Genomic DNA, 16,128 nt, shown 5'->3' on the forward strand with positions numbered 1-16,128 from the left:
CAGACACACACACACACAGACACAGACAGACACACAGACAGACACAGACAGACACAGAGACACAGAGACACAGAGACACAGACAGACACACACAGACACACACAGACACACACAGACAGACACACAGACACACAGACAGACACACAGACACACAGACACACAGACAGACAGACACACAGACACGCACAGAAAAGAGTTCCAATAAATGTCACACTATTCTGGGTTTGTTTTTCCTCTTTTTTGTTGCCGCAATGAGAATGGGAAAAAATGATTGTATGTTATGGTCACAGGTCCTTCAAGATATCAGATTAATGAAGAGTCTTTATTTTAAGTTGCCTTTGAGTTCATGTATATAAGCTGTATTCGTTTCTTTAAACTATGAAAAGTTTAGCCTTAACCTGATTTTCTAAAAAAAAACTTTAAAAAATGAATACCTTTTGTGTTTTGTTTATAGGTTTCTGTTTCAAGAAAAAACAAACATTTTGAGCACATTTTACTGAAGGAAATTCATCCATGTGTTTTGTCCCCTTAAATGAGGGACAGGTCCATATTTATCACTATGATTCTTACATACAGCAGCCACAATTTAGTTCATTCTCAGTCCTTTTAAATTACATCAGAAATTCCATGAATAAAAAAGAGAAGAGAACCATAGTACCCATATTGAGCCTGTATGATGATTTGTAGCTGAACATTGCCTAATTACTCACCCTGAATTTATGTCTGCTACTTTATCAATCACTACATACAAATCCAGACTCATTGTGGAGAAGAAATGTTATCTGGCTGGAACGATGTGGAAGGGTAACCAGGCAACGATTGGAGTTGGAGAGTTGAGATCCAGGTTCTGGGTTCTGGGCAAGGCACAGAGACTAGGCAGTAGGCACACATGGATGACAATGTGAAGGATGGAGTACAGTATTTCCAGTGATCAGTATAAGAAGCTCCACAATGATCTGTGGTTGAGGGAGTAATCTAGTGTTCCCTCTCGATGGTGAAAGAAGTTGACTAAAGTTACCCTTGTTGTCGTTGCTTTTGCAACTGTAGTGCATCCGGTAAGTATTCAGACCCTTTTTACACAGTTTGTTACGTTATGGCCGTTTTCTAAAATGGATGAAATAATGTTTTCCTTCATTAATCTACAGACAACACCCCATAATGATAAAGAAAATACATGTTTATAGAAATTTTTGCAACAAAAAAAGTATGTATATACTTCAGTATTCAGACCCTTAAAACTCAGTACTTTGTTGAAGCACTTTTGGCAGCAATTACAGCCTTGAGTCTACAAGCTTGGCACACCTGTATTTGGGGAGTTTCTCCCATTCTTCTCTGCAGATCCTCTCAAGCTCTGTCAGGTTGGATGGGGAGTGTTGCTGCACAGCTATTTTCAGGTCTTTCCAGAGATGTTCGATCAAGGGCTCTGGCTGGGCCACTGCAGGACATTCAGTGGGCCACTGAAGGAGACTTGTCCCGAAGCCACTCCTGCGTTGTCTTGTCTGTGTGCTTAGGGTTGTTGTCCTGTTGGAAGGTGAACCTTCACCCCAGTCTGAGGTCCTGAGTGCTCTGGAGCAGGTTTTCATCAAGGATCTCTCTGTACTTTGCTCCGTTCAGCTTTCCCTCGATCCTGACTGAGGACCCCCAGTCCCTGCCGCTGAAAAACATCCCCACAGCATGAGGCTGAAACCACTGTGCCTCATCGTAGGGATGAATTGGCCAGGTCATGAGCGTTGCCTGGTTTCCTCCAGACGTGTTGCTTTGCATTCAGGCCAAAGAGCTCAATATTGGTTTCATCAGAACAGAGAATCTTGTTTCTCATGGTCTGAGAGTCCTTCAGGTGCCTTCCAGCAAACTTCAAGCAGTCTGTTGTGCCTTTTTACTGAGGACTGACTTCCGTCTGGCAAGTCTACCATAAATGCCTGATTGCTGGAATGGTGCAGAGATGTTTGTCCTTCTGGTTCTCCCATCTCCACAGAGGAACTCTGGAGCTCTGTCAGAGTGACCATCGGCTTCTTGGTCACCTCCCTGGCCAAGGCCGTTCTCCCCCGATTGCTCAGTTTGGTCAGGCGGCCAGCTCTAGGGCGAGTCTTGGTGCCTCAACTTCTTCCATTTTAAGAGTGCTGGAGGCCACTGTGTTCATGGGGGACCTTCAATGCTGCAGACAATTTGGTACCCTTCCCCAGATCTGTGCCTCGACAAAATCCTGTCTCTGAGCTCTACGGACAAATCCTTCAACTTTCATGCCTTGGTTTTTGCTCTGACATGCACTGTCAACTGTGGGATCTTATATAGACAGGTGTGTGCCTTTCCAAATCATGTCCAATCAATTGAATTTAGCACAGGTGGACTCCAAGTTGTAGAAACATCTCAAGGATGATCAATGAAAACAGGATGCACCTGAGCTCAATATCAAGTCTCATAGCAAAGGGTCTGAATACTCAAATAAATAAGGTATATTAATACTTGAATAAATGTATTTCGTTTTTTATTTTAGTACATTTACAAACATTTGAACCTGTTTTCGCTTTGTCATTATGGGCTATTGTGTGTAAATTGACAAGGACATTTTGTATTTAACCAATTTTAGAATATGGCTGTAACATAAGAATGTGAAGGGGTCTGAATACTTTCCGAATGCACTGGATCGTATACATTAGGCATCAAACAAAAGAAAATGGACTAAAACAGTAGAGTGAAAAAAAATTGTTTGCTCGAACATGTTACTTAGTTGATATCTCAGGGAGAGTCTACCTGGACTTGTCCAGTAAGAAACACTAATTCCCCCCCCACCCCCTGGTGGGATTCTTCATAGAAGCCAAACATGACCACTGAGGCTAGTTTTTGATTCTCACATGCAGCTCGCTCAAACATTCATCACTGTACACAAACCGATGTCTCAGGAAAGGATCATTCTCTGTGTGTCGCTTGTTCTTTGTAAGAATTTCCACTGTGCTGCACCCCGCCTTCGGTCGCACACACTGACCCACACAAACCCCTGCTACTGAGCCCCTGAGTTCTACTACCCTTACAATCACTCTCTTTACCCCGCTAGACCGGGACTTTGCAGAGAGACTGGTCTGAACAGCAAGAACGATGAAGAGGATGTCAATATGGAGTCTCTAGGAATCATAAAGGTTTTATTTAGTATTTTCTTTATTTTCATACAGTCAAAGCTACTTCTCTTCCTCAATCAGGAGGACTACACCGGTCCACAACATCACACGTCTCCCTCGGCAGCAAATCGGGAATAGCAACAGACTCCCCTCGATTTGAAAAGTCTGGAATACGTTGCAATTTTTGTCAAGATTTATCAGGCGACTTAACACAAAATTAAATCGGCATTTAATAATAGCGGTGCTTGTTTCTTTGTGCCTGTAGCAGTGTTTGATTAAATATCCATTTTGATTTCAGACATAAAGAAATTAGTCAAATAGTCTTATACTGCCATCTAGAGGAGTCTTCTGCACCACAGTCATGTACTTGACCCACATTACTTATCAAGCATGTAGAGACACGTCTCTGTCAGATACACACCTCTTCTGAGATGTAGTCATAGAGGCAACTGTTACCAAGTATTGACAATCATTTCAGTGGTTATACGTTCTGCCTATGAGCTGGGATACTTGGGTTCGAGACCAGCAAGGGGCGTTACACTAGCCGTTCGCAATAATCGCGACACAGGTGGCATAGCTGGGAAGGTGCCTTGGGGCCATCGGAGAGGCCTGCGCACGTGATGGAGTTGGTATAGTGAAGTGTGGGGGCACGCTCTCCTGAATGGAAGGGATAGTGTAGCACCCCTTGCCTGTTAACACCCCCTCCAAAAGGGTTAACCCTTATTGGAGCAGGTGTTTTCTTGGGTGTGTTCATTACGTCTTGCAATGGAAACCGTTTAAGAACCTAAAAGAGCAAATACTGGGGCACCTGGGTCCGCAAGGGGCATTACAAGGACCATACAAACGTTAGGCCCTCAACCACCAATGAAGGCTACGGAGTTGTTCTGACAGAGTAGCAAGCAGGCACTTTGGCAGTCAACATTATCCCATAGCATAGGCTGCACGTGAGTTTCAAGTTAAGGGAAGCAACAAACATACACCTTTTATGATAAGGAATTGCATTTGCAGACTAATGTAAGAGAGCCTACTATTCATTCCAAGATTGGATAGGTATTAGTTAGGCTAATAATATAACTGACTCTAACCATGTTTTCATCCATCGTTTTATGCGAGTAAAGTCATTAAAAAAAATAACATTGAAATGCCTTCATTGCTAGCTCTAACCCCAACAATGCAGTAATCAATAACAATGTAATACTAAGGTAGAACAAAAACACAATTTCAACAACAAAAACTAATAAGAAGAACCTGAAAAAAGTAAGTAACCATATACAGACTTAGTTCCAGTATCATATTTAAAATGTGCAGGGGCATTGTCATGCTGAAACAGGAAAGGGCCTTCCCTAAACTGTTCCCACAAAGTTGGAAGCACAGAATCTTCTATAGTGTCATTCTATGCTGTAGAGTTAAGATTTCCCTTCGCTGGAACTAAGGGGCCTAGCCCGAACCATGAAAAACAGCCCCAGACCATTATTCCTCCTCCACCAAACTTTACAGTTGGCACTATGCATTGGGGCAGGTAGCGTTCTCCTGGCATCCACCAAACCCAGATTCGTCCGTCGGACTGCCAGATGGTGAGGCGTGATTCATCACTCCAGAGAATGTGTTTCCACTGCTCCAGAGTCCAATGGCGGCGAGCTTTACACCACTCCTGCTTGGCATTGCACATGGTGACCTTAAGCTTGTGTGGCTGCTCGGCGATGGAAACCCATTTCATGAAGCTCCCGACGAAGAGTTATTGTGCTGACTTTGCTTCCCGTGGCAGTTTGGAACTCGGTTGTGAGTGTTGAGGCAGAGGACAGACAATTTTTATGCACTATGAGCTTCAGCACACGGCGGTCCCGTTCTGTGAGCTTGTGTGGCCTACCACTTCGCGGCTGAGCCGTTGTTGCTCCTAAACGTTTCCACTTCAAAATAACAGCACAGTTGACCGGGGCAGCTCTAGCAGGCAGAAATTGACAAACTGACTTGTTGGAAAGGTGGCAGTCTATGACGGTGCCACATTGAAAGTCACTGAGCTCTTCAGGAAGGCCATTCTACTGCCAATTTTTGTCTATGAAGGTTGCATGGCTGTGTACCTTGTCCCGGACCTGCTGTTTTCGACTCTCTCTCCACTGCACCTGCTGTCTCTGAATGCTGGGCTACGAAAAGCCAACTGACTTTTACTCCTGGGGTGCAGACCTGTTGCATCCTCTACAACCACTGTGATTATTATTATTTGAACTTGCTGGTCATCTATGATCGTTTGAACATCTTGGCCATGTGCTGTAATCTCCCTCCGGCACAGCCAGAAGAGGACTGACCACCCCTCAGAGCCTGGTTCCTCTCTAGGTTTCTTCCTAGGTTCTGGTATTTCTAGGGAGTATTTCCTAGCCGCCGTGTTTTACATCTGCATTGCTTGCTGTTTGGGTTTTAGGCTGGGTTTCTGTATAGCACTGTGTTGATGTAAAAATATAAATAGATTTGATTGTGCTCAATTTTATACACCTGTCAGCAACAGGTGTGGCTGAAATAGCCAAATCCACTCATTTGAAGGGGTGTGGCTAGGCATCAGGATATATGATAAACAGCGTAGCAGCAGTGTATAATGATGATTGTATGTGAGTGGGTTTCTGTAGAGTTAGTGTAAATGTGTGTGTGTGTGTGTGTGTGTGTGTGTGTGTGTGTGTGTGTGTGTGTGTGTGTGTGTGTGTGTGTGTGTGTGTGTGTGTGTGTGTGTGTGTGTGTGTGTGTGTGTGTGTGTGTGTGTGTGTGTGTGTGTGTGTATGTGTGTGTGTGTGTGAGCAAATGTAGAGTGAGTGTTTGTATGTCTGTTGGAGTGTCAGTGTGTGTAGGGCCCTGTGAGTGTGGATAGAGACCGTGCAAAAATAAGTATGAAATACAAGGGTCAACTCAGAGTCTCTGTAGCCATTTAGTTCGCTATTTAGCAGTCTTATGGCATTGGGATAGAGGCTGTTCAGGAGCCTGTTGGCGTCAGACTTGATGCACCGGTACCGCTCGTTGTGCGGAAGAAGAGAGAACAGTCTATGTTTTGGGTGGTTGGAGTATTTAACGATTTTCCGAGTATTCCTTTCACACCGCCTGATATAGAGGTCCTGGATGGCAGGCCGCACGGCCCCCAGTGATGTACTGGGCTGTCCGCACCACCCTCTGTAGCACCATACGATCGAGGGCGGTGCTATTGCCATACCAAGCAGTGATGCAGCTGTAGAACCTTTTCAACCTCCTAAGGGGGAAGAGACACTGTCGTGGACCATTTTAAGTTCTTAGTGATTTGGACACGAAGGAAGTTGAAGCTCTCGACCCGCACCAGAGGTTGTTAATTCCGGCCCAACACTGCCAGGTCACTAACTCCCTGTAGGCTGTCTCATTGTCGCCAGTGATCAGGCCTACCACCGTCGCGTCGTCAGCAAACCTGATGATGGTGTTGGAGTTGTGATTGGCAACGCAGTCGTGGGTGATCAGGGAGTACAAGAGGGGACTAAGCTCACACCACTGTGGAGCCCCTGTGATGAGGGTCAGCGTGGCGGAGGTGATGTAGCCTGCCCTCGCCACCTGGGGTCGGTCAGGAAGTCAAGGATCCAGTTGCAGAGGCAGGTGTCAAGTCCCAGGGTCCTAAGTTTGGTGAGAGGCTTGGAGGGGACAATGGTGTTGAACACTGAGCAGTAGTCAATAGACAACATTCTCACATAGGTATTCCTCTTATGTAGGTGGGTGAGGGCAGTGTGCAATTGCGTCGTCTGTGGATCTGTTGTGGCGGTATGCAAATTGGAGTGGGTCTAGGGTATCTGGGATGGTGGAGTTAATGTGTGCCATAACCAGCCTCTCAAAGCACTTCATGATTACAGATGTATGTGCTACAGGGCGGAAGTCATTGTTGCATGAAGGCTCCCACTACGACACAGGAAAGGTTTCAGTTTATAAGGCTACAGATTAAATACATTTTACAGCAGGGGCATTTCAAGGATTTGGGAGGGTCCTGGGGCATCCTCCCCCTGAAAAAAAAGAAAGAATTTCAACAGTTAAACGATGCACTTTGAGATTAACATTGAGAGATTAGATATTTTTCAGGTAACTTGCACCTTCCCAACTGCCAGTGCTCAATTGGGCGGCAGGGTAGCCTAGTGTGCGGCGGCAGGATAGCCTAGTAGTTTGGGCGTTGGACTAGTAACCGAAAGGTTGCAAGTTCAAATCCCAGAGCTGACAAGGTACAAATCTGTCATTCTGCCCCTGAACAGGCAGTTAACCCACTGCTCCTAGGCAGTCATTGGAAAATGAGAATTTGTTCTTAACTGACTTGCCTAGTAAAATAAAGGTTAACTTTTTTTACAGCAGCTACTGTGGGTCTAGTCTGGAACATATACATCTACAGTGTATTGCCAAAACCCTCCATACAGTCTACTGTGTGCTCAATCCACCTCTGTTCTCTTTCCATCTCTTCACTTTCTTTTTGTCTTGTCTGTTGCTTGTCTTGTCTGTGTCTTGTCTGTTGCTGTCTCAGGTTCTTGTTTGTTACTGTCTCGTTTGTCTATCTTCTTCTATTATGGCCTGTTGTGTTCTTCTAGAGTATCTTTCCATCAAAATGTTATTTGTCACATGCGCCGAAAACAACAACACACCTTAAAGTGAAATGCTTCCTTACAAGCCATTAACCAACAATACAGTTTTAAGAAAATGCCAAAAAAATAGAAATGAAGAGATAAGAATAACAACAAATTAAAGAACAGCAGTAAATAACAATCGATGGGATATGTACAGGGGGTACCAGTACAGAGTTAATGTGTCAATGTGCGGGGGCACCGTGTAAAGGTAATTGAGGTAATTATGTACATGTAGGTAGAGTTATTAAAGTGGCTATGCATAGATAATAACAGAGAGTATCAGTAGCGTGGGGGGAACCTAGACCTGGCACTCCGGTACCGCTTGTTTTGTGGTAGCAGAGAGAACAGTCTATGTGTCACGGCCGTTGAAAGAACTGGACCAAGGTTCCAGGGTGGTCAGCGTACATATTCCTTTATTTCATATGACGCCGACAAAAACAATAAACAATCCACAAACCAACCGTGGACCTTAAGGCTATAGTGCCAACAAACAAAGACAACTACCCACAAAGACAGGAGGGAAAAAGGTATGGTTAAGTAAGTATAAGTATGGTTCCCAATCAGAGACAACGATAGACAGCTGTCCCTGATTGAGAACCATACCCGGCCAAAACAAAGAAACACAAAACATAGAAAAATGAACATAGAATGCCCACCCAAATCACACCCTGCTAAACCAAAATAGAGACATAAAAAGCTCTATAAGCTCAGGGTGTGACAGTATCCCCCCCCAAAAAGTGCGGACTCCGGCCTGGGGACCGTCGCTGGAGGCTCCGGACTAGGGACCGTCGCAGGGGGCTCCAGACTGGGGACATTCGCTGGAGGCCTGGTCCTTGGAGGAGGCACAGGATGAACCAGGCTGGGGAGACCTACTGGAGGCCTGGTCCTTGGAGGAGGCAAAGGATGGACCGAGCTGTGGGGAAGCACTGGAGATCTGGTGCGTATCCCTGGCACCACTCTTCCCGGCTGAATGCCCACTTTAGCCCGGCACCTCCAGAGCGCAGGCACAGGTCGAACCGGGCTGTGGGGGAGGACTGGAGATCTGGTGCTTGAGACTTGCACCTCTCCACTTGGTTGAATGCCCACTTTAGCCCGCACGGGCGGAGCGCAGGCATAGGACGCACTGAGCAGTCACAGCGCACCGGAGACACAGTGAGTGCGCAGAGCCGGTGCAGGATACCCTGGGCCAAAACGGCACACCGGAGACCAAGCGTGCTGAGCTGCCACAATCTGCCCTGGCTGGATACCACTCTAGCATCGTGTGCTTTACCGCATAACACAGTGCCTGACCAGTACCACGCCCCTTACGGTAAGCAGGGGTAGTTGGCTCAGGACAGGAGTAGTTGGCTCAGCCTGACTCCGCCAATCTCCCCGTGTGCCCACCCCAACATTTTTGGGGGGCTGCCTCTCGTGCCTGCCTTGATGACTGCTGTCAAAAACTGGACCAAGGTGCAGCGTTGTGAGCGAACATATTCCATTTTATTTAGGAGGATGCCAACAAAAATAATAAACAATACAAAAACAACAGTGAAGCTTAAGGCTATAGTGCCAACAAACAAAGACAACTTCCCACACTGAAAGGAGGGATGGTTCCCAATCAGAGACAACGATAGACAGCTGTCCCTGTTTGAGAACCATACCCGGCCAAAACATGGAAACACAAAATCATAGAAAACAAAACCTAGAATGCACACCCCAAATCACACCCTGACCAAACCAAATAGAGACATTAAAAGTCTCTCTAAGGTCAGGGCATGACACTATGACTAGGGTGGCTGGAGTCCTTGACAATTTTTAGGGCCCTTTTCTGGCACCGCCTGGTATAGAGGTCCTGGATGGCAGGAAGCTTGGCCCCAGTGATGTACTGGGCCGTACGCACTACCCTCTGTAGTACCTTGGGGTCGGAGGCCGAGCAGTTGCTATACCAGGCAGTGATGCAACCCGTCAGGATGCTCTCGATGGTGCAGCTGTAAAAACTTTTGAGGATCTAAGGACCCATGCCAAATCATTTCAGTCTCCTGAGGGGGAGTAGGTTTCGTCGTGCCCTTTTCACGACTGTCTTGGTGTGCTTGGATCAAGTTAGTTTGTTGGTGATTTGGACGCCAAGGAACTTGAAGTTCTCAACCTGCTCCACTACAGCCCCGTTGATGAGAATGGGGGTGTACTCGGTCCTCCTTTTCCTGTAGTCCACCTATGTTACCTACCCTTGTCTTGATCAGGTAAGGGGAAAGGTTGTTGTCCTTGCACCACACGGTCAGATCTCTGACCTCCTCCCTATAGGCTGTCTCATCGTTGTCGGTGATCAGGACTACCAGTGTCATCAGCAAACTTAATGATGGTGTTGGAGTGCAGTCATGAGTGAACAGGCCGTGCAGTCATGAGTGAACAGGGAGTACAGGAGGGGACTGAGCACACACCCCTGAGGGGCCCCCGTGTTGAGGATCAGTGTGTCGGATGTGTTGTTACCTACCCTTACCACCTGGGGGCATCCCATCAGGAAGTCCAGGATCCAGTTGTAGAGGGAGGTGTTTAGTCCCAGGGTCCTTAGTTTTAGTTATGAGCTTCGTGGGCACTATGTTGTTGAACTCTGAGCTGTAGTCAATGAATAGCATTCTCACATAGGTGTTCCTTTTGTCCAGGTGAGAAAGGGCAATGTTGAGTGCAATAGGGATTGTATCTGTGGATCTGTTGGTGAGGTATGCAAATTGGAGTGGCTCTAGGGTTTCTGGGATAATGGTGTTGATTCTTATTCTTCTGTCGCTGTCTCTGTCTTTTCCGATGTGTCTCTCCTTTTCTGCTCCGGTCTCTATATCTTGTCTGGTGTGTCTTTCTCCATCACCTATTCTTCTGTTGCTGTCTCTGTCTTGTCCGATGTGTCTCTCCTCTTCTGTTCCGGTCTCTATGTCTTGTCTGGTGTGTCTTTCTCCATCACCTATTCTTCTGTTGCTGTCTCCGAGTCTTGTGTCTCTTTCGTTTTATCAATTTTTTAAAATTTTCACCTAAAATGACATACCCAAATCTAACTGCCTGTAGCTCAGGCCCTGAAGCAAGTAAGTACATGCATATTCTTGGTACCATTAGAAGGAAAAACTTTGAACTTTGTGGAAATGTGAAAGGAATGTATGAGAATATCACAGAATAGATCTGGTAAAAGATAATACAAAGACAAAACCAAAAGTTATTTTTTTGTATTTTTTTGTACCATCTTTGAAATGCAAGAGAAGGGCCATAATGTATTATTCCAGCCCAGGTGCAATTTAGATTTGTCCACTAGATGACAGCAGTGTATGCACAACTTTTTGACTAATCCAATGAACCATTGTCTTTCTTTCAAAATGTTGTATAAAGATTGCCCAAATGTGCCTAATATGTTTATTAATAACTTTTCAAGTTCAAAATGATGCACTCTCCTCAAACAATAGCATTGTATTATTTCACTGTAGTAGCTACTGTAAATTGGACAGTGCAGTTAGATTAACAAGAATGTAAGCTTCCTGCCAATATCAGATTTGTCTATGTCCTGGGAAATTTTCTTGTGATTTCCAACCTCATGCTAATTGCATTAGCCTACATTAGCTCAACCGTCCCGTGGAAGGGACACCAATCCCTTGTTTTGGGCCTGTGTCTGGGTTGCCTAATTCATCCTCTTCCCTACTAGTTGCTGCTGTTCTAAGTGCTCCACTGGCCCGCTGTTCTCATCTGTTCTCCTGCTTGGCTCATCTGCCAGGTAGCAAGGTAGAGGTACAACATGTCATTAGTAGGTTTTAAAGGCTGATTTGGACTCGTTTTAGATTTGGTTCATTTAGAAATGCTAGCGCCCGTGACTGAATTGAAAAGTGAGTTTGATTTCAGGGGATGGTTTGATGTGTGTTCGCAGGTGGGAAGAGTTAGACAAATAATTTTGGCAATTAGCTTCAGTGTGCGACCTACAACCTCAATAAATTACACAATATAAATTGGACAATATTTTCATGTTGCACATCAGTTGTTAAATGCTGTCAATATCTGTATATGAATTTCTCCAATTTATAGTTGGTTTGAGGTTTTTAAGTTATTGAAATTTGGAGATATTGGATATTCAACATATCGTCCCATATTAATTGCATCATTTTCTGATGGTTCCTAACTAGCCCCATAGGGTTATCCAAAGTCAACCCAAATTTACCACACATTATGATTGGGTCACATACAGCTGCACTCCGAATTGATGATTACTTATGTGCTGCCAGCTATAGGCAAGACTGGAAAAAAAAAACTTCATTTACGTTGTGATGCAGTCGCAACCACAAGTCTCACAAAACTCAGTTTTGAACGAGACTGATTTAATGACCAAAAGTATCCTATTTACACTTCGTAGTCAATTTGACAGTATATAATACATGTTCCTGACTCATATCAATGCTACATAAGCTGTTTTCTAAATGAGAAGTTGTTTTTTAGGGGCAGTTGCTCTTTAAAGTTACTGAATACTGACATGACCAGGGCAACTCAACTGTAAAGAAAAAGTGTCTGCATAACTGAGCAACACAACTCCAAACATGACAGATAAGAGGCAACATAGCCCCTAGGCAATATGAATTTAAAAATACATGAGCCCCCCCCAAAATACCTGTACAATTTATGAGACCTCTATGATTCATTTCATTGAGTCAGTTCTACCAGCTAATGTGAGATTTTTTTTAGATTACATAATATTTGAGGACACAATTTAAACGCCTATGTATTTTCTATATTTTTCACATCTAACCACAAAGCCAGCCATCTTTTCCCCACTCGTTCTGGCTGACCTCCCCCTTCTACGTTCAAGGTCATATTTGTTAATACCTGTATGTCATATACAGTGCATTCAGAAAGTATTCAGACCAGTTGACTATTTCCACATTTTGCAGCCTTATTCTAAAATGGATTAAATAAAAAAAATCCTAAAAATCTACACACGATACCCCATAATAACAAAGCAAAAACTGTTTTTTAAAACATTTTTACATTTACATTACATTTACATTTAAGTCATTTAGCAGACGCTCTTATCCAGAGCGACTTACAAATTGGTGCATTCACCTTATGACATCCAGTGGAACAGTCACTTTACAATAGTGCATCTAAATCTTAAAGGGGGGGGGTGAGAGGGAATACTTATCCTATCCTAGGTATTCCTTAAAGAGGTGGGGTTTCAGGTGTCTCCGGAAGGTGGTGATTGACTCCGCTGTCCTGGCGTCGTGAGGGAGTTTGTTCCACCATTGGGGGGCCAGAGCAGCGAACAGTTTTGACTGGGCTGAGCGGGAGCTGTACTTCCTCACTGGTAGGGAGGCGAGCAGGCCAGAGGTGGATGAACGCAGTGCCCTTGTTTGGGTGTAGGGCCTGATCAGAGCCTGGAGGTACTGAGGTGCCGTTCCCCTCACAGCTCCGTAGGCAAGCACCATGGTCTTGTAGCGGATGCGAGCTTCAACTGGAAGCCAGTGGAGAGAACGGAGGAGCGGGGTGACGTGAGAGAACTTGGGAAGGTTGAACACCAGACGGGCTGCGGCGTTCTGGATGAGTTGAAGGGGTTTAATGGCACAGGCAGGGAGCCCAGCCAACAGCGAGTTGCAGTAATCCAGACGGGAGATGACAAGTGCCTGGATTAGGACCTGCGCCGCTTCCTGTGTGAGGCAGGGTCGTACTCTGCGGATGTTATAGAGCATGAACCTACAGGAACGGGCCACCGCCTTGATGTTGGTTGAGAACGACAGGGTGTTGTCCAGGATCACACCAAGGTTCTTAGCGCTCTGGGAGGAGGACACAATGGAGTTGTTTTACATAAGTGTTCAGCCCGTTTCCTATAAGATTCAAAGTTGAGGATGCATCCTGTTTCCATTGATCATCCTTGAGATGTTTCTATAACTTGATTGGAGTCCACCTGTGGTAAATTCAATTGATTGGACATGATTTGGAAAGGCACACACCTGTCTATATAAAGGTACAACAGTTATCAATGCACATGGGACCAAAAACCAAGCCATGAGGTCGAAGGAATTGTCTGTAGAGCAGGATTTTGTCGAGGTACAGATCCGTAAAAGGGTACCAAAAAATGTCTGCAGCATTTAACCTTTTTGGGATAGGGGGCAGCATTTTCACTTTTGGATGAATAGCGTGCCCAGAGTGAACTGCCTCCTACTCTGTCCCAGATGCTGCCTCCTACTCTGTCCTGTATCAGCTGGAGCGAGCGGTCGCATCCCCACTTCGGTCCGCAGGTAGTATAACTTTTCATTACATTTCATTACATTTCATTATAGTACAACGGTTTGATTTGTCTAATCTTAGCAATTTCTTTTTAGCTAGCTACATAACCGTCTTTGTATCAAAGATAATTGCGTAATTACCGTATTTCGTCGTCCTAACGTAGTCTACACTGCCCAGCTGCCCAGCAGCTAGCCAGCTAGCAAACGTCCACCGTCCACCGTCTACCGAATAGCAGCACTGTAGAAACTATTACACTCAACTGAACGACTTGATTAGTGTAGTGTTAGCTAGCTACGTAGTTGTCTTTGCTGTCTTCGTATCCAAGATAATTGTGTAGTTTAGAGTGTGTAGTCTTAGAGTGATTATCTTAATTTACCGAGGTTAGCTAGCCAGCTATTTGTCATCCTTAGCCAACAGCTAGCCAACGTCTACCGAATAGAACTCAACAACCCGGTCGCATTCCGCTTCGCTCCACAGGTAGTATCACATTTTAATTTCATTTCATTACAGTACAACGGTTTGATTTGTTTGATCGTAGCTAGCTACATAGCTAGCTACATAGCCGTCTTTGAATCAAAGATAATTGTGTAGTCTAGAGCGATTTTCTAGGTTAGCTAGCCAGCTATTGTCGTTCTTTTAACGCAACGTAACGTAATCAACACTGCTAGCTAGCCAGCTAGCCACCGAATAGCAGCACTGTAGAAACTATTACACTCAACGGAACGACTTGAATAGTGTAGTGTCAACAACGCAGCCACTGCCAGCTAGCCTAGAAAGTCAACAACGCAGCCACTGCCAGCTAGCCTACTTCAGCAGTACTGTATCATTTTAATCATTTTAGTCAATAAGATTCTTGCTACGTAAGCTTAACTTTCTGAACATTCGAGACGTGTAGTCCACTTGTCATTCCAATCTCCTTTGCATTAGCGTAGCCTCTTCTGTAGCCTGTCAACTATGTGTCTGTCTATCCCTGTTCTCTCCTCTCTGCACAGACCATACAAACACTCCACACCGCGTGGCCGCGGCCACCCTAATCTGGTGGTCCCAGCGTGCACGACCCACGTGGAGTTCCAGGTCTCCGGTAGCCTCTGGAACTGCCGATCTGCGGCCAACAAGGCAGAGTTCATCTCAGCCTATGCCTCCCTCCAGTCCCTCGACTTCTTGGCACTGACGGAAACATGGATCACCACAGATAACACTGCTACTCCGACTGCTCTCTCTTCGTCCGCCCACGTGTTCTCGCACACCCCGAGAGCTTCTGGTCAGCAGGGTGGTGGCACCGGGATCCTCATCTCTCCCAAGTGGTCATTCTCTCTTTCTCCCCTTACCCATCTGTCTATCGCCTCCTTTGAATTCCATGCTGTCACAGTTACCAGCCCTTTCAAGCTTAACATCCTTATCATTTATCGCCCTCAAGGTTCCCTCGGAGAGTTCATCAATGAGCTTGATGCCTTGATAAGCTCCTTTCCTGAGGACGGCTCACCTCTCACAGTTCTGGGCGACTTTAACCTCCCCACGTCTACCTTTGACTCATTCCTCTCTGCCTCCTTCTTTCCACTCCTCTCCTCTTTTGACCTCACCCTCTCACCTTCCCCCCCTACTCACAAGGCAGGCAATACGCTCGACCTCATCTTTACTAGATGCTGTTCTTCCACTAACCTCATTGCAACTCCCCTCCAAGTCTCCGACCACTACCTTGTATCCTTTTCCCTCTCGCTCTCATCCAACACTTCCCACACTGCCCCTACTCGGATGGTATCGCGCCGTCCCAACCTCCGCTCTCTCTCCCGCGCTACTCTCTCCTCTTCCATCCTATCATCTCTTCCCTCTGCTCAAACCTTCTCCAACCTATCTCCTGATTCTGCCTCCTCAACCCTCCTCTCCTCCCTTTCTGCATCCTTTGACTCTCTATGTCCCCTATCCTCCAGGCTGGCTCGGTCCTCCCCTCCCGCTCCGTGGCTCGACGACTCATTGTGAGCTCACAGAACAGGGCTCCGGGCAGCCGAGCGGAAATGGAGGAAAACTCGCCTCCCTGCGGACCTGGCATCCTTTCACTCCCTCCTCTCTACATCTTCCTCCTCTGTCTCTGCTGCTAAAGCCACTTTCTACCACTCTAAATTCCAAGCATCTGCCTCTAACCCTAGGAAGCTCTTTGCCACCTTCTCCTCCCTCCTGAATCCTCCTCCCCCTCC

The sequence above is a fragment of the Oncorhynchus gorbuscha genome, linkage group LG07 (genome assembly GCF_021184085.1).
Source record: "Oncorhynchus gorbuscha isolate QuinsamMale2020 ecotype Even-year linkage group LG07, OgorEven_v1.0, whole genome shotgun sequence".
Lineage (NCBI taxonomy): Eukaryota > Metazoa > Chordata > Actinopteri > Salmoniformes > Salmonidae > Oncorhynchus > Oncorhynchus gorbuscha.